This window comes from Falco peregrinus, chromosome Z (assembly GCF_023634155.1).
Source record: "Falco peregrinus isolate bFalPer1 chromosome Z, bFalPer1.pri, whole genome shotgun sequence".
Taxonomy (NCBI): domain Eukaryota; kingdom Metazoa; phylum Chordata; class Aves; order Falconiformes; family Falconidae; genus Falco; species Falco peregrinus.
In genome coordinates, this window is record NC_073739.1 from 40,273,241 (window position 1) to 40,293,359 (window position 20,119).

General features: G+C 38.7%; 1 long non-coding RNA gene across 1 annotated transcript in view; it reads left to right on the plus strand.

Annotated features, from left to right (window-relative positions):
• The window catches only part of LOC114013034 (uncharacterized), a 53,820-nt gene that overhangs the window by 25,762 nt on the left and 7,939 nt on the right, over positions 1–20,119 (plus strand). The window contains exon 2 of the long non-coding RNA XR_008744717.1: positions 19,000–19,170. This is a non-coding gene — a long non-coding RNA (uncharacterized LOC114013034). The remainder of the gene's footprint in view (positions 1–18,999; positions 19,171–20,119) is intronic.

Below are 20,119 nucleotides of genomic sequence, written 5' to 3' on the forward strand. Positions count from 1 at the left end.
TAGAAGGTGACTCAAGAAATATGTTTGAGAACATTCCAATTACAGGTTTAATTGCAGTCTTGCCTTTAGTCCACCTTTTCATTAAGAACTTTTCTTTCCCATCCTCATGTATGCAGATACTTAGTATTAAAATAATAAGTGCATGTGATCTTATATTTATGGCATGAAGTCTTGTTTCTAAGGCTGAGGAATTTTATTCTCCCCGCCTTGTGACATGTGACAAAGCTGCAGCTGCAGGCTGCTGGTTCAAAATAAATAGCATCAGTATAGTGTCGTAGGCACTCCAGGCTGCTGAAGGAGCAGCTGAAGGAGTGGGTGGCATTGTCCAGAAGGGGGCATGGCTAGGATGTCTAACAAAGGTGTTAACTTGGAGGCTGCTGCCAGCAGAGCTATCATGAAATAGCAAATACCCCTCCACTGTGATGAATTGCCCCTTCTGGCACAGGAGCATTGGCTATGTTAGGAAGCGCAAATTACATGTCCCTGTGGCAGCTTGTCTAAATGTGAACCTTTAATTGTAATTAAGTGATGAATACATTCACTTCAGTTTTTGTTTTGTTTTGGTGAATTCAGCTCTGATAAAGGTGACAGATTAATTGCGCTGAGGAATGAAGTCATTGAAGCTGGTTGAGAAATGGTTCAAAAAATATTTCATCAACTTTTTTTCTTGAATTATCTTAAAAAATGTTTCATCTAGGTCTAAAAATCACAGCTTAGTAACAGCAGGAGAGTCTTTCCTTTCTACCTGCATCCAGATATCTGTACCACACCTTGAAATGCTACAAGCCACATGTTTTTGTCTGTGCTCTATAAGACAAGCATATTTCAGAACGGCCAGACACACATTCACATGGAAATCTCTCCTCCTGATGATTCACAGGATTTTCCTGTTCTTTAAAAAAAGAAATAAAAATCTCAGAATGTTTAAAAAAATAAATTTAAATGACTAGCAAATACATACCCATGTTTGTGGGGCTTTACTTGAACCAATACTTGTGAGTGGTGTGTGGCAGAAAACTCCTCTCTCCAGTCACGGGTAGCTGCTTTTCCCTGAAAGCTTGAGGAGAGTCTAGAAAAGATCTAGTAGCCTCCTTCAGGGCCCTCTCTGGAATGAGAAGATAGCATGCAGGCAGGGTACTGCTTCCTTTTCCACATCTACCACATGTCATCCCCCTCTTCTTCTGAATGGGGAGGGGAGATTGAGGATTATTAAAAGAAGCTGCCATATCCTAATCACTAGACTTTAACTTATTATTGTGTCTTTTGGGGGCTTCTCTGTTGCACAAACTAAGCAGAGAAGGAGAGTAAGGATGTATAATCAGACAAATCATGATTTAGAAATTGTGGTGGAGTGTCTTTTGGTCTTCTAGTATTAGTCCACAGGGGTTGCTTTTCATATTGGAACACTCTAACCAGAAGCAACCTATTAGGATAAACAAGGGAACATCTGGCACATTGTACTAGAGCTGATAAATAATGTGATAGTTGTTTTTATGTGTCCATTTTATTCCATGCATGTAACATGAAGAGGCAGCTTTGTGCGATGCAGTGGGGCTGTGCATTGTATATGCTTTGTATAATACAGAATTCTTGTTCAACATATGCAGTTCAGATAAGTGACAAAGCATCAGATCTTTTATGACCAAATATTTCTGCTAATGTGTATTTTCCATCTTATCTACTCCATTTCTGGTTTTTTAAGCAAGTTGTTTTTATTGGACTGTAAGTAGCAAATTCCTACGATTTTATAGCCATGTGACATTGTTGTCATTGCTTTTAGAACAGGAAATGGTACATCTGTTAATAAAGAGACTAAAAGAACTCTCCCATGAGTCACCAAAAAGCATTTGCCAAAACTAATTAAACTAATGCCAAATATGACATGTCAGTTTAAAACCTGTAACAATTTACAGTACACTGACTTTGCGGGAAAGGGGTTGAGTATGAGGATGAAGGTAGGGGGAGGTTAGGGTAAGGATCTGAAGTATAATTCCAATGAAGAAGTAAAGCTCAATTGTCTGAATTTTTTTGCTCAATTATTCACCTACCTATGTTGAGCTTGCCCAAGAACCATTTTCAGAGACCTTGTTTTTCAGTTTTACTCAATTGTGATTAGCAAAACTGTTCATTCTGTTTGAACTCACATTTTATATTTCTCCAGGTATGAAATTTTAATTCTTATTCTAAGATAAGAGCTGTTTAAAAATAAAATTTAATTTATCCTTGTATATAGTATTTGCAAGGAGTTTCACTAAATTTCATAGGACTGTCATGAGAATCGGCTAAAGAGATGTTTCGATCTTGATTTTCTTAATTGGAATTCAGAACGAAATACAGAGTTCTTTTAAGTATTAAGCTAAAGAATACACCAAGAAAAGCAATGTAAATTTTGATAATAAAGGCTGAAGAACTATTTTTTTCCCATTATGCCTGCAAAACAAAAATATTACATGTCTGGCTAAGGCCTGCAGTCTGATTTTAACTTCAAAAAAGGATGTAAACAATGCATCAAGAAAGCTGAAATTTCAATAATAATCAACCTGATTTCCACAAGCAGTTATATATAGCACTCAATAAAATTGGTAGTCTACTTATTGTATGCTTACAGTTTCTGAAATGAATTTTTTTTTCCATTTCTATAGCAAATATAATTATTAAAATGCAGCTAGAAGAGTATCGCAGAATTATTTCATCTAGATGAGCCATGAGATTTATATTCTATTATTAAATATGTTATTATATGGTTGTGGGTTTTGGACCATGATGCATTGTGGAAGCAATGAGGGACACAAGGATAGAGATGGGTTATCTAGAGGCAAGACCAAAGGCCCTATCACACTTGACTTTGACAAAATACTCTCCAACAAAACTAGCTTGCATCATCTGCCACCCCAAGTCTTGTATCAAAAGAGTGCAGAGAACTGAGCCCCTGTTTTTGCCTTACCTTACATTTGTCTACAATGTCAGTCTTAACTGCCAAACTTTGTGCAGCCACTGCCATGAACTCTTTCCTTTCTCACTTCTATGCAATAAAAGTATTACTTTAGTGATATCTTTTATTGAGAATTAGCCCATCAGGCTAGCACTAACCATCAGAAATCCCTTTACTAATAAATATCCCACTCCATTCTTGCATAATTCTATTGACACATCAGTGATTTATCACTCTGCATCTTTGATTCAGAATACCTTTGTGTCCTCAGCCTTCCTGTTTAGGTTGCTATATCTGCTAGATTAACATAAGTGAGTTCAAAGAATTATTCTGAACTAGTTTCTTCCCTCTTTCCAATCTTGTTTAAAACAAGTGTGGCAGTCTTACTTGTTTCAAATCTGGGAATTTGTACTTTTCACTGAAATTAGGGTTTTGTGATAGCCGAAAAAGTTCTTTTCAGAAAAAAAATTTCCAAGCTCTTGTCACTATTGCCATGAGCTGTTGATCAGTCTTCAACAGTAATCATGTCATAAATATCTGGTGCAAGTAGTTGGCATTTGCAGGTGTCTCTCTAGCTCCCGAAAAAATTCTTGCTAATACTGGGTTTTCCATAACTTCTCACCCTGCTGCAGGTCTGTCCTGCACACAGCTTTCCTGTTTATAAAGTGAACATCTTCTGATAATTTAGAATATTTAGTGTTCCTAAATTAATACATAATCCCATTACGCGGGAGGAAGTATGACATACTACTTTCATTAACTAAATTAAAACATCTGTGGCCCAAAGTTCCCTGGCATGGGCTCAGTGATCAAGATCTCCTTAATGTTTTTGGTAGTTCATTATTATTTTGCTGTGATAGGAACTCCTGGTCCTAATGTCTCCTGTTTGGATTAGTACTGTCATCTTAACTAGGACTAAATGATGACATTTGCTTTAAAGATATGGATAGCTCAAAATACAAAAACTTTTCTATGATGTGCAGTCTGCTTTGAAAAGTAATGTTACTGTAGATGAAACTGTTCATGTCCATGTTAAGGTACTGTATGGAGGTTAGAAATTCTGTAATGTCTGAGCATTTCTAAGTTTCTAAAATTGTTCTTTTTTCTAACCCATAACTTGATGATGTGCTTATTCTTCATCCTTTTGTTCACAAAGTTATCCCAAGCCCACTGATTTTAGGTATATGACATACAAATCATACATTCCCTGAATTTCTCCTGAAAGGTGTGATAAATGAGTTTGCAATGGGAGTCCCCATCTTTGGGAAAGGATTATCTTGCCTACTACATTTTATTTTTTAAATAAGAAAAACTATGGGGAAAGAAAATAAGGGAGATAATAAAAAATGTTAAAGCTACAATATGAACCGATTCTCCATCTAATTGTAAAAATAGTATTTTTTGGTTAAGGTCAAAGCCAAAAAACTATTGTAGTAAGAGAGAGAAAATTATTTAAATAAGAAGATGCAATATTTTATGCAAAAATAAAGGCATTAGTACTCTAAATGGAGATAGAGGATAAATGTTGTTCTCCTCTGAAATTGATAACTTCTGATTTATGTTTTTCTTATAAATAGAAGAGGACTGCAAGATTTCTTTAGAATTCTGTGTAAGGTGTGGATAGCATACCGACTTTAGAATACTGTCTTACCAACCATACCACATTTATAGCTTGTGCAAAGCAAAAAGTCACGGCAGTCAGGCAAAGTCACCAATGACTGGAAAAGTGAAACATCATACCTATTTTTAAAAAGGATAGAAAGGAGGACCCTGGGAACTATCAACCAGTCTTTCTTACCTCTATACCCTGTATCTGTAAGATAATTGAGCAGATCCCTCTGGATAACAGGGAAGTGACTAGAGACAGGCAACATGGCTTCACAAAGGGAAAATCATGCCTGACTGGCCTGGTGGCCTTCTAAGGTAGAGTGGCTGCATTGGTGGATAAGTGAAGAGCAACTGATGTAATCTGTCTTGGGCCTTTGACACAGTCCCATACAACATCCTTAGCAATAAATTGGAGAGATATGGGTTTGATGGGTGGACTATTCGATGGCTAAGGAATTGGCTAGCCACATCCGAAGACCTGCAGCCAATGGCTCAATGTCCAAATGGAGAGCAGTAGCAAGTGGTGTCCCCCAGGGGTCTGTCTGCTTTGGTCTCAATGTCTTTGTTAATGACATAGACAGTGAGACTGAGTGCACCTCAGCAAGTCTGTGGATGACACCAAGCTGAGTGCTGCAGTTGGTATGCTTGTGGGAACAGATGCTCTCCCAAGAGACCTTGACAGTCTTGAGGGGTGGGCTAAAGTAAACATCATGAAGTTCAACAAGGCCAAGTACAAGGTCCTGTACCTGGGTCAGGGCGATCACTAGTGTTGATACAGACTGGGAGACAAGTGGATTGAGAGCAGCCCTGTGCAGTAGGACTTGGGAATGTTGGTAGATGAAAGATTACGTACAAGCTGGGGATGCACTCTTGCAGCCCAGAAAGCCAACCATATCTTGGGCCACAGCAAAAGGAACATGGCCAGCAGGTCGAGGGAGGAGATTCTCCCTCTCTGCTCCACTGTGGAGAGACCACACCTGAAGTATTTCAGCCAGTACTGGGGTCTTCAGCCATGGGGTCTCCAGCACAAGAAAGACATGGACCTGTTAGGGTGGGTCCAGAGGAAAACAGTCAGAGGACTGGAATACCTCTCCTATAAAGAAGGGCTGAGACAGCTGGCATTCAACTTGGAGAAGAGAAGGCTCCAGGGAGACCGTATTGTGGCCTTGTGCTGCATAATAGGGGCTTAAAAGAAAGACTGAGAAAGACTTTTTACCAGGGTCTGTAGTACAGGACAAAGGGAAATGATTTTACACCCAAACAGGGTAGGTTTAGATCAGGGGTCCTCAAACTACAGCCCGCAGGCTGGATACAGCCCCCCAGGCTCCTCAATCCGGGCCCCGGTATTTACAGACCCCCCCGCCGGGGGTTGGGGGGGCAACCAAGCAGCTGCGGATGGCTGCCTGCCACTGCATCCGCGCACCGGCCCCCTGGTTAAACAGTTTGAGGACCCCTGGTTTAGACTGAATATGAGGAAAACATTTTTTACAATGAGGGTGGTGAGACACTGGAATGGGTTGCTCAGAGAAGCTGTGGCTGCCCCATCCCTGGAAGTGCTCAAGGCCAGGCTGGATGGGGCTTTGAGCCGCCTGGGCTAGTGAAAGATGTCCCTGCCCATGGCAGGATTGTTGGACTGGGCGATCTTTGAAGGTCCCTTCCAGCCCAAACTATTCTGTGATTTTATGATTCTAAATAAAAGCATAGCATAATATAGTAAGCAATTTTATGTGTTAAGCCTTCGGTTAAGAAATTAATGCCTGCTACTAACTTTACACAATATTAGGCAGAAATCAATTAGTTATCCAAAAATTGGAGTAGTATTTGATATATGATGGCTTTTAGAAGTGAGATTTTTGTTGAGGAGGAGAACAGTGCCTTGAGGAATGAAGGACTGCCTAGAAAATTTTGTAAATATATGAAAAGCCTTTTAAATAATTTTGGCAGAATCATAATCCCGTCAAAACACTAAATATAAAATAAGGACTTAGTATAAAATCAGTACTAAAGTTTGAGGGAAAACCAGCATTCCTTTGAAGAGTGAAATGTTTCTATTGTAATTCTTTGTTACTCATAAATTAAGATGTACTGTACTGGTTATATCTAGATAAAGCTGTTTATAGGGTTTATATACATTAATACTTCAAGTGTATACTACTTGTTACAAAACAAACACACATGGGTAAAGCCTAGCCTGTTATACCTGCAAAACCAGAGGAGGTCCACTGACTTCACTAGACTTTCTTGGTAATGTATCTTAGAACAGAAGTAGGATTTGGCTCAATGTATTTTTCAAGGAAAAAAATTAAAATACTGTCATCTGTATTGGAGGCCATATAAGTTTGTGTATCATCCCTTTCTTTTTCTTCCAAATGGAAGCTTAATAAATAAAATGTTATAAAAATGCATAGAATTAAAAGAAAAATCTAAATTCTGATAAAAGGCAGAGAATATTTTTTTACTGTCAGCTTTCAATAAAAATCCCCAAAGAGCATGTTAAAGTGCATTAAATATCCAATAAATACTGTTCTTTGTCATAACAAGAAAACAAAAAAAAATTACAAAACACATACCAGCTTTCAAAATAAGGTTATGATTTAGCAGAACAAAACCAAAGCTTTTGGTATTTTGTTTGTATATTTGCTTTGGCACCAGTATAATTTTTTGATTGTGCTTCAAATACTTAGTTTTGCCCATCTATATTTCTTGTTTGTAAAATAAGAAGTGTCTTGAAAACAGGCTTTGGGTAAAGTAGAATAGTAAATATAACGGTCTGTGAAAACCAGGTATCAGACAGACATTGATCTGATCGGCTTGCAGTCCAGCATCATGCTTGAAATACTGAAATATAGAAGTAAAGGGCTTTTTTTACTCCAGTTACTCTGTTTTCTCTATTCCAGCCCCATTTAAAGATTCTGAAGCTCTCTGTTATGAAAGAAACAATACTCAAAAGAAATAGAAAAGGTGTAGGCTTTTACAACTGTGGTATTACTGTGTCCTGAAGAGAGAGGTTGAATTCTACATCTTGTTCCATAAAGATTTTTTTTCATTCACCAAATGAAAAGGCTGAAGTTCCTGAGCCCCTTGTAAATAGGCCCTTTTGACTGGATAAACTGAAGTTTTCCTTTAACTTTTTTTCAGTTATGGTTAAATGTTAAAGCTCTTCTGCTTTCTTTGGCAGGGATAATGAAGGGTTGTAGATTCATAAATAGAAAAGAGATGCTTGCTGGAGTTTTCTTTGCAGTAGTGTGGGATCAGCTATACATCTAACATGCCTTTTAAATTCTGCATGATGATCATGATGATCATGATGAATCATGATGAATCGTCCTGACAAATCTCTGAAATTCTTAAATTTGACCTTGTCATCGTTGCTATGATTATATAGAGAGAATCTTTCATACTGCAGGAGACATCCAGGCACCCCACCCCCACCTTCTGCACCACCCCCCCCACCCCCAGGAAAAACATTTTCAAAGTACAATCGTGTAGGCTGTGACACCAGCTAGAGAGGAGAAGCAAAAGCCACACACATTTCTTTTAAAAGCTTTTTTTCCCCTCACAGAATCTTTTTGTTTTTAACAATAGTCAAAGAAAATAAAAACTCAATTGAAAACAGAAGTCAGAACCTTCCCTGCTTTGACCATCCAGAGGAGGGAAGGGACAAAAAGACACCCCCTCTCCCAAGCTCCACACGTCTGTTTTCTAATACAAGCACAGCTATAGAAGCGCCAGCCTACAGCTTTTCCATGCAGCTTCTTTTTCTTTGGCATGATGCCGCTTGATCAGCTATGGCATAATTAGAAGAAGATTTGGTGGGTCAGAAACCACCACTTCGGAAGAAGCAGAGATGGGGAACACCTAGACTTGATTGATTTGTGAGGAGCGAGCAGGGCTGGAAGTTTGTGAGTTATTTACTGAAGGAATATTTCATGTTCTGCCTTATTTGGGGACATAATCTTGAGGCAGCCCTTTGTGAGAGTTTTGAAACCCTCCTGTTATACATGGGTCTAGACAGTGCACTACAAGTGCATGCCTGTGTATAAAGGAAGAAAAATCTAACTAATCCCAAAGAAACTGTAGTCCTCAGGCACTAGGAATTTCCCACCAGAGGTGAAAAAGGGGGTTGGATTATCAAAGCCATGCGAAGATGCAGATGTGTTTTAGAAGGCCAGGAAGAGAATAAGTGAAAGCATGCAAAACACTCAGAACAGAGGAAGCATGATGGTTATGCTGAAAGGTACTGGTGTTTCCAAAATGAAATATTTTGCACAGTAACCTGGCCACATACTGCTATAAATTACCTTGTTAATGTGCTGTTATGTTAGTGTTAGAATTTGCCAAGAAAATCTGTCTGTATGCTTCCTTACTTAGGAACCCAATAGGGTACATTTTCCAAGTGTTTTATTTTAGCAATGTAGTTGTAAAGACTTATCTGATACTGGAAATGTGGCACCTGAAAATATTTTTCATTTTTACTGCAAGCTCATATAAAACATTCAATAAGCACTTCCAGGAGAAAAAAAAAGATACTACTAAGGTCTTTAGTATACTTACTGCAATCTATAATCACTTCTTTCTGTGCATCTACCTGTAAACTTGAGGAGCAATGTATATACTGTGACAAGAACACAGGAGAGCAAAAGCAGTACCGAGATGTGCCATATAGCTGAGATTATTTAAGAAGAGACTGCCAAAGATTTTGAGTTAAGATTTTTTTTAATGCAAGTCTTCTTTAAATCCCATTGTGCTGAAGAAATATTGAAATAAGACTGAATAATTTAAAATTAGCTTTTAATTTTGCTTTGCCTGTAAGTTGCAGTCAGATGGACGTAGACATCTCGAGCTGAAAACTTTGTTTATGCAAATTCACAGCTTTAATTAGATGATTAGTAGGAAGTATCCTATAATCTTCAGTTCAGAAAAAAATGCTTTGGGGGTGTCTGTGCAAGCAAATCATAATTTGGAATCCTAATATATTCTGTACTCTTATGCTTAAGCGTACTGTCTGAACATACTGTATTAACATCCTAACAGGTAGCATGCAGTAGTTCAAATTCTAAACTTCAACCCATAAACTGAAAGAAATATAGTATTTTAAAGAGCCATTTTCAAAATCATAATATAAGTCCGTGCAGAAATTTTTGGTGAAAACACTCTAGGTTATGAGCCTGCAGACCTTGAAGTTGAGCTGGCATCCTGGAGAAGAACTGAACTATGTAGAACAATTTCACAATTTGCCTTTTTATGGAAAAGCAAAAAAAACCTTCCTGTTCCTGGCACAGCATGTCTTTTGTTGGAATTTTGCACCTCAGATCTGATGCACTTGCAAGCACTCCAGGAAAGAAAATCTTTGAAAACCAAAAGAGTGCAATTTTGAAGGGCAAAGAAAAGAGGATTCATTCACATGATATTGAATGTGCAGAAATGCAACAAAGCTCAAAGCAGAAATCACCAATTAAGATTAAAGAGGGCAATGACAGGCATTTGACATCACAGCCAGTGTCAAATGTATCAGGAAGCCTGCTTTCCATGAAACAGCAATGCCAAGACAACTGATGACAAAAATTATTTTTCTCTTCAAATGATGATGTTGCAAAGTGTTGACCTGAATTGGGGCACTCCTCTTTGTTCTGCACTGGGACGGAAACATTGAAAATGTATTTACAACTGAACTGTGGCTCATTATACAGTGACCTTGTGCAGAGACCTTTTGTTTAGCAGCAGAGACAAAGTGAGCATGCCAGCCAGGGAGTATAACTGCCTGCTTCTTCTGGCTGTGCATGAAAGGCTATTGAGTCTCCTTTGGCTACAGCTGAGATACAGTCACATCTGAAATCCCACACAAGAGTCTGCTAGACTCAGACATGCTATGCTCAGTTTATTCCTGAGGTCGTGCTCACATAAAACTGCTCATGAAATGCTTATTTCAAAATGCCTCTTCCATCTTGTCCTTTCTCTTCTTTTCTCCTCCCCCATCCTGATTTTTTGGCATTGGCTAGTGGGAAGCACAAGGGAGAGAAACTGCAGTGAGTATGGTAACTGGGTTCCATTCACAAACACAGGAACATTTCTTAAAAGATCGGTTATTTTCCATGTCTTACTACAGGATAGATAGCAGACCTTCCTTATGTTCACCTTCCAAAAGGTGACCTTCTGGGAGAAAGGAAATTCTTATTAACTGATGCTAAATGCATGACTTTACATTTTTGTACTGTTGATCTTCCCATGGCTCCCATCCTCAAACTTGCCCAGTTCTTACTTCATGTTCTCCTCTGGATGGTTGGCATTCCCCACCTGGGCAACAACAAATGCTTTTACCTTTACACCTAGCCATCTTGTAATACATTTTTAAAAATACTGAATTTATCCTTGAAACACATTTCCAGGAAGAATTCCTTTCCACTGAATGGTTTTATTTTAGCCAAGTACTTTCCCTCTCAGTGTAACTCATTATGTTCTACTATTTAGTTAGTGTTTTTCACCACTTGAAATCTGATATACTATCACGTCATCGTACTGAATATGGATGAATCATATTTACCACCTTTCTTACTTCAGAAAAAATGGTTTTCTCATTAAAAGATAAATACTGAGTTAATGTGGCATGGCCTAAAGCCTCCTTAAGTGTAAACTAGTTAAGCTAGTATATGCTAGTTAAGCTAGCAGTTCTAAATGCAAACAACTGGCTCTGTTTTCAAAGTCCCTCATTCATTTAAAACGGCAAGTTTTCAAAGTCCCTCATTCTGCAAGTGGTTACATATAGATTTAACTGCAAAAGTGGTCTCACAGATGACAGGATTGCTTATGTGGGAATACTCTTGGTGAAAGTTAGGTAAGTGTGTAAATCCTTGCCAGTGTCAGGACCAACACTGTGTGGTTGAAACTTCAAGATGTAGCCATTGATCCTGACCAAAAAAAAAACAAACCCAAAAAAACCCGCCTAGAAATGGATCACTGTAAAGTACAAATGAGAAAAGAAGAGGCTTATAAAATAATTCTAAGGCATTAGAACTGAGTTTGGCTCAAACTCTCTAGGCATTTAAAATCCCGATTTTGGTGCATAGTAAGGTGAACAGGATGCTTAGCCCCTCTCCCATCACCTGCCCCTAAAAGCTGAACCAGAATGTTTGCTTTCAATTAGAATTCCTACCTGTTTGATTAACTTAGCTCACCTGTACACATCCTAGGCCCCCACTAGGTTCTGCTTCCATAAATTAACATAACTGAAGTCTGTATAGAGCTAAACTTGCTGTCTGTAAAAGAAAATAATGCTCTTTTCTACTGAAAATCAGGCATTTCTGACATAGCAATATTTCCAGCTTTTCCCTAAAGAAACGTGTTCCAGAAGGATACATGAGTAATTTCCAGTATTAATCAAGTTTTAAATTTTTTTTTGTAGAGTTCTTTGCAATAGAAAACATTTTTGCCTGCCATAAGTTATCTGAAGTATAATGTGCATATAGAACTACTGATAAATGCTGATTTTATTTTCTTTTTTTTACTGACACCATCTATCTAACTGCTAAGGGGTGTCAAACCAGGTCATTAGTACTGGAGCATTGACCTTCTCTATGCAGAAATTACACAAATCACCTAGAGGTGTAAGACGTGCTTCCAGAAAGGGTCTTTTGAAAGGCTGGAAGTTGAAACTGTTTTCTGTTCCCTGGCTGGAGAATTCACTACCTACACATTTAGCCAGCAGTTATGATAAGCCTTCTGAGCACCCTGCTGTACTAAGGAGTCATTTCCCATGACTGAGTTTTCTTGTCTTTTAGCAACATCTGACATCCATTTAAATAAAATAAGCCCATTTCCTATGTCATTTATGCAGAAATTATAGCAAGAAATATAACCTTTTGCTGAATTTGCTCCTGACTTGTTAGAAATTAACTGCAGTAGAAGTTGGATCTTACTAAATGAGACAATTACTTCATCATTTTTGCCACTAGTGCCGTTAGAAGCATACTTCAACAGAACATATTGTGGGCTTTAATAAACTGCTTTATAGGCATAAGATTTATGAAGAAAGGGGAGCATAATTATAAACCATGAATGTCTGTCTGTTCTCAGGGAAGGCAAAGAAGGCTACAAATGAATACAGGTTTTTCTTTCTGAACATGCTGCCCCTGGTATTGGCACTGCCTTTTTACCCTGGGAAGTAAAAATCTTAAGATTTTGATAAGCAATCAGAGGAATCAAATTATCTTTACATATCTGTCTCATTCCACACCTCTCCCTCTTCAGACTCCCAACTGGAATACCAGAAGCAACACAATTTTTTAAGCTTTGTACCATTCATTAATAATTGAGCTACAAGTAATACTTGGCTTCTAAATTACCACACTACCAGTTACTTGGTTTAGTGTTTCTGTTAAAAATGACTTGATATTTTTGAAGTTACAACATCTGTTTGAAATATTTTGCTAAATGCCAGTTTTCTGGTATTAAAACTTGTCACCATTTTTGTTTTCTAAATAATGTGTAATAGTTGTTGACACAGGCTAAAATTTATAAAACATTAGAAATAAAGAATAAAACTCAAAACACTTATTAAAAATTACTTTAAAGTATTGGCGAGTACTTTAATTATCTATAAAAACTACAGATCTTATGCCTTTTTCCATGCTTTTATGTGGCCACTTTGAAGAACGCACATCAGATGATCTATGTTTGTGCCCATGCCTGTGGGTAAGTATATAGGGAGAAGAAAAAAGCACTTCTGAGCAGTTCAGTTGAAAATAGAGAAAAAGCTAGAGAAGTATGGAGTATTAGTAGCAATAATAATTAAATGAGCTGATAGAGTCCAAGAGGGAGGGCAACTCTCAGTCACAAATCAGATCTGGTATTAACACCTGGAGTAAAGATCCCTTGGAATCATTCCCCAAAAAGCATGGAGAAAACCACAAAATACATGTATAATGCACTGATTCAAGACAAATTAGCATGGATTTTTGTTATTCAGTGTACTCTAATTTCTGGTATCTGCTAGATTAAATGGCACATGAATTTCTTCTATGAAGTAGGCACAGCTGTGCTTTCACCAGTGACCAATTCCAGATTCATGAAAATGAGAACCTTCTATTCTAGACCTGTGCTAGCTTGAAGAGTTAAATTGTTCATTTAAATAATTGGATTCTGGGGTGGGTTGACCCCGGCCAACAGCTAAGCCAAGCTTTGGTTAGTTTGGGTCAGCTATCCAGACTGTCCTCTCCCAGCTTCTTGCCCACACCTGGACTATTTGCTGGGAGAGCAGAGAGGGAACAGAGAAGGCCTCGGTGCTGTGCAAGCACTGCTCAGCAACAACTAAAACACTGGTGTCTTATCAACAGTTTTAACCACAAATCCAAACATGGCAGCTATGAAGAAAGTGAAGTCCATCCTGGCCAGACCCAGTACACACTCCTAGCCACAGAAGCTTACCTGTGCTGAATAAGTGCAGTAAAGATAATGATAGGTAGGGAAAGTGACAGCACACAAAGAAGAGTGAGGCTCTAACTTGTATTTAATTTTGTTATGTGCTTGCCTGAACCAGGTCCACATTCCCTTAGCGGGAACTCAGTCATTTCACTAAATCCCTAGCTATAGGCATTGCTGAACATTTCATGCAACTACTTTTCAAGAATTGTGTTGAAGTTCCTTGGCTCCATTTTTAAAAATAAACTCTCCTAGGCTTCCTGCAGTGTGAAATAGTGCATAATTCAGTGTGGATTCCTGAGCTACCTTGGAGCTATCTGGTGGATCAACACAATGCAGCTCAGCACCACGTAGGGAGCTTTGTAGAAGCAAGCTCTTGAAATTGCCAGCTCAAGCTGAAAAAGCAGTACAGTGCAGGTAACATCACACACAATGATCCCATCACAAGCATAACAGTCATAGAAGCAAATAACTTGCCACTTCTTACAGCAAAAGCCACTGCAGTTGCAACCTCCACATAACAGAGTGCTGCCTGTCAGAAAACAATATTGGATGACATTTATGCCCCGCTTCCTTGTGAATTGTTGTTTTCAGTGAAGAACACATACTGATTTCTTCGTCCTTGCTTGTGCCATATAACTACCATTGGATAAACAATCAATCAAGACTGCTAGCCCAAGAAATGTCTCCTTATATCCATACTGAAAACAAAGTAGACTGAGAGTAGTTTCATAGTTCATATAACCATCCTCGTATTTTTGCCCACATCTGTGGGTTTTGTGCATCTATGAAGGGGAAAAAAGCAAAAGAATGTGAGAATTTGTTTCAATTCATTTTAATAAAAATAAGCCCAAGAACAGCCAGAGGTCTACCACTTAGCACTAGCTAAGGAATTTAGAGCTACTGGTGTGCCTGCTGGGTACCTGGCTCCTGGTGCTACGGCGGTGGTGCAGTGAGAAAGTGGCACTTCCCTCTCAGCTGAAGCAATGTGGATGTATTGAAGGAGCATGACAAGATGAGAGAAGCGAAAAAGCTTAAAGACAAGAATTACGATAGATATGCTTCTGATGTCAGCTCTTGCCTACAAGGTGTGACCCTTTGTACACACTTAATGCTGTTCAAAAAATTCTTAAAGCACATTCCACAGTGAGGGAAAATGGGCAGGTCAGTTCACTCTCCAACAATGAAATACAGGTGTTCACAGGGTGGAGAGAAGCTGCTATTTAACAGTGCATGAAATGCTTCACAACCTTTTGGTCAGGGTGGGAAGAATGCAGTAACAATTTGAAAGCACAGAGGAAATTACAGACTATAACTACTCACTGTAAGCAGTAAAATGGGGCTAGTGCCCCACCTCTTGCACAAAGCAGTAAGGATCCTTAACTAAAGCATTTTATTATTTGTTTTTGTCTTGAGAGTGAAAAGCTGAGCAGTATAACATTGAGGCAGTAGCTCAGTACTTGGTGTTTGCAAATGGAGGAGCAATGAATTGCCTGCCATTTCAGTTCCAGACTGGTGACAGTACAAATGGAGGCTGTACTGTAGGGAGAAATCTGCTGCCCAAGCGACATTGGCAGGTGCAGCATATCACTTCAATTAAATAGCAAAAATGACCCTTTATTATGCTGCATCATTGACAGCTGCAGCTACTACTCATCAGCAGTAGTGGTGTAGTACAACAGATTACAAACCTGTAGCATAAACAGAAGTGGGTGCTAACTGCTCAATCATCAACATCACTTTGGTCCAATATTTTTGACATCGAGGGACAATATAAAACATGTAGCCTTATTCTCCGGAGGGATTGTATTTTGTCGTGAAATACAGCTGCAGGCAAGCTCTGTGTGTGTAAACTAAACTGTGGTGCATGTAACACCAAAATTTTGTCCATGGCTCCTTGTTGTGCTGTTTCCTGTAACCATAAACTATGCCATCATTTATGTCTTATTTTACCTTTGTTGGTCAGGAAGCAAAACTATTTTGCAGGACTAGTACTGTAAATGTAACAAAAATATTTTTAAGAATTTAAATGGGGTGAAAAAAATCTAACATGGGCATTTTAAGGTTCTGATGTCACTGTGAATCAATAGGTTCATATCACATTTACTTACATTAAATATAAAAAGAGTTATTTTGAAACATGGTAGTTAAGCTTGTACATAAGGTTATAATGAAAAAAATTAAAATCTAAAGGAACAAAGCTTTGATGGTACAGTGTCCAGAAAAGGCTATAGGTTACTCTGACAGACTACTCTGTATTTTTATTTCCTTTCCACGAGATTACATTTTTCCATTGAAGTACACAAATGGGGTTCTGAGAGATTTATTTACCTCTGACTGTTAGAAATGCTGAGTTAGTTCTTTGGTGTACTTCCAAATATAAAAGGATTTAGAACTGAAATTAAGTGCAGTCAAGTTTCAGATGATGACCCCACTACGTTAGTTTTATGTTTTGTTATTAAATTGTTTACATCAGTGACAGGGAAGTAATTACCAGAGTAGTGCCTGCCTTTCACAATATCCCAAACCACAAGGGATATTTGACTTGCCAAAGGTAAGATAAAAAAATCAGTCCCAGTCTGCTTCTTCATGCATCAGCTCACTTCTCACAGGCATGCTTCCTTGATTCTCTATAGCAAAATTTTCTTCATCTTTGTAAGCAGAAAAGAAATGTCTGAAATAAAGGTGCTAAGTGTCATCAGTCTGAAGGTACACAGACCACTTTAACTGTAGATGAATAAGTACATCCTGTGTTACAAAAAATTGATAGAAAAGGGGAGGTTTGGGATACATTGAGGTAAATGGTGAAAGGACCTATGTTTCTACCAAGAACATTGATGCAATTTCCCCAGCAGGTATTGTAGTCCACTGCACATCTATATGATATCAAGAAGTGGAAATACTGGTACCAGTTTCCTAGACAACTGTGCATCCTTCATGCTTTCTGCCTCCTTTTTTCCTTGTTCACAAAAGTAAGTGCTGTGTGCAGAGTTTGACACAGTAGTAAAATATGATGAGCACTCGGCTTTGGAAGGAGGAAGAACTTGTGGTTCCTGGCCATGTGGTTTAACATTTCAAAGCAGCTTTGAGGTGGATAACATAAATACATTAAAAGAATCTGAGCACTCTGCCTTCCCAAACTGGAAGCAATATAGGCTAACAGAAAGTCATTAGACCAGCAAGACTCTCAAATCCTTGTGAAAGATATTTATCTTCCCTCTACCACAGTTTCTCTAACAGAAAAATGGGGCTAAAACACTTACCACTTTTTTGTGATAACGACATTAAAAGAAATGCACTGTTCAGATACTATGTATTGTGCTCTGGAACAGGAATTGGATTTTTGGACTACTCACAGTAAAGTGGATAACAATGATCTCAGTTTCCAAGATGGAAATTTTTTAGTATACTAACAGTGAAGTGAAAGCACTATTTTTGCCAGTGAATTTTATATGCCAGCAACATTTTGACTAAAATTTTAAAAAATATTCTAAATTCTAAAAGCAGCTATGTGACTATTAGAGTATTGACCCGAGGCTTTACAGTGACATATAAAACCACTCGCACTGATTGTTAAATGAACTCTGTAGATTGCTAGCAGCAAGCATGCATCAGAAAGAAAGAAATTTAACAAATTGCTTCCAAATATTTATAGTAATCGTGTCAAGAGGGTGGTTCTGTGAGCTCTTAATTTGTGAGGGTTTTATTTCATGTCTTTCTTATTTGTTTAGGGAAGGGATAGGGAAATACAGTGTTTTTATGGGCCATGAAGCCATGCAGCCTCCAAGGAATGAGGGACTTAAATCAGTGAAAACTGCTGGAAAAGAGTAGCACAAGTGAGGGAGAAGTAGTAAACAGAGCAGCAGCAGAGTGTAGGAGGGAGGAACATGGGTGGAAGAGCAGCTTTGGCGAGCCTTGGTGTAGTGGGGAAGGAGTCTGAAGCAGCTGCTGTACGAGACAAAGAGCAGAGCGTGCTTCCAATGCCTTGTGCTTCTCAGCTCCGCTGTGCCTGTGCGGGAACAAGAGGGGACCTCCAGCTGCTGCTAAGAACATGCAGCAAAACTGCAGAGGAGGTTCACTGGGGGCCACAGTGGGTTGTATTTAAAAGAATGAATGAACAAGTAACTATTTTAATTCTGCTTAGTTTCAGTAGAGAGATGCTTTCTACGCAGGCAGAGAGGGTGGTTTAGAGATCCTTCAGGGTAATGGCGGTGGGTATTCACACAGGCCACACACAGGGATCATGCACACATATGCAAACAAACACTTGCAAAAACAAATCCTTTGATCAGTCTGTCTCAGCAAACATCTTAAAAATCTGTACTTCACCCACAGTGCCAGAGGATGCTTTAGGACCTTTATGATTGTTGTTCAGGCAGCACTGCAGATGTCAAGAAACACAGTATGTAAAACAGAGAAAGAGATCAAACAAAATGTAAAGAACAGATTTTACATTAGAAATAAACACAGAATATGCTTGCTGTGTATGCAAAATGGTCTTCCGTGTACTTCAAGACAACAGGGGATATACCTCTGCCTGTTTCAGTTTTTCCATGCAGATGTAAGTGTGTCATCATGAACTCTACGCTGCAGGCCTTAAGCTAGGCATGCCTCTGTGTGTGCTATAAATAAAAAATTAAGTTAAGCTGAAGCTGAACAGCCCACTGCTATGTCAATTGCATGTGAGGCAAGTAAAACCAACTGCAAGAAGGAAAGTCGCACATTTCAAGGTTTTATGTGAGACCTCAATCACTGTTATTTGTTGGTATTTTCTTTTTGGCTCTTGTGACCAAATGCTTTACCAGTTACCTGAAATAAGAGATACAAGAAAGTATTAGCCTGTATTACTCTTCTCATGCAATCTTGAAATCAGTAACTGTGGGTGAGGTGGAGCACAAGTTTTGTGTGTCTTCTGCATGTACCTCCCTACCTACTGTCCCTCTGCTCTGTCATAGTTTTGAACCTATGGCCGCATGCCCTGTAGTCAGCACTTAGAGAAAACCAGTAAGGAATTTGTGAATAAAATGCATCTTTTTCCTTTCCAGAATGTTCTTCCTGAGAGCCCACACAGGATTTGGTGGCTGAAGCAAAAAGCTCTTTCTGACCCAGAGATGCCCACAGCCTCGCTGAAGACCAGGTGGAAAAGCACTTGGCACAGGAGGATCAGCCAGTTTTTCCATCTCCTAAGTGAGGGGAAAAGCCATTGTTTAGTCAAGGTGGGGCTGTTGCAATTAATAAGGACAGGGTATTAGTAACACAAGGACTTTACTTGTTCCCATACCTCAGTTCAATACCACAGCTTCTGAGGATGAGGTCTTGTGATACTTCTCCCCTTTGCATTATTTAATTTATATCAAACCTATATCACTCTTTAAACAAAATTTGACTGGAAATTTTGCCAAAGTAAGCAATTTAAGGATGTTACCTTTGCCTTGCAATGATTTATTGTTGCTGCTGCTGCAGAATGATTCAAAGACTGTGTGGCAAGGTGGTCTGCAAGTGAGGGCTCACTGCCTGGCTCCCATGCCCCCAGCCAGCTAGGGGTTAGCGCTGTTTCCTGCTCCCAGAGGTTATAGACCTCTCTGATAGCTGAAAGGTGATCAAAAGATTAAAACAGAGCTTAGTAAAGCAGAAAAGTCATTATACTACTGTAACTGTTTGGGAAAATGGTCATATTCTGGAAAAATCTGCAGGTCTGAGTGTCATCTGTTAAAAAAAAGCAAGGAAGACTGTGGTTTAGGTAGCTGGTTGCAATAAGCAGGTAGGAAACTACTTCTGTACAAGCTAAAGAAACAAAAAATTGAACAACACGGAACTCTAAAACTCTTCATGATCACTTCACAGCTATCTTGCAGATATCAAAGGCCAGATTTACTTCCTTCTTCACTCTTCTGTAGATAGAGGAAGAATTAGTCTTATAAATAAACATTCATCCTATATTCTCTGTGTAAGGAGATTGTGCCATTGTTCAGTTACTACACATTTAAAAAGGAAAACAAAAAGTACTCAGATTGAAATTCCTGAAAGAGGTGTGAATTTTAGAAGGAAAGATATGCACTCAATGTACATGTGATAGGAGTACTTAATTTTTTTTGCCCCATGATACAAGCAGGCAAACTTTGTTACATTATTGTCAACAGAGGATTAATGTAAGAGGCAAGAAGA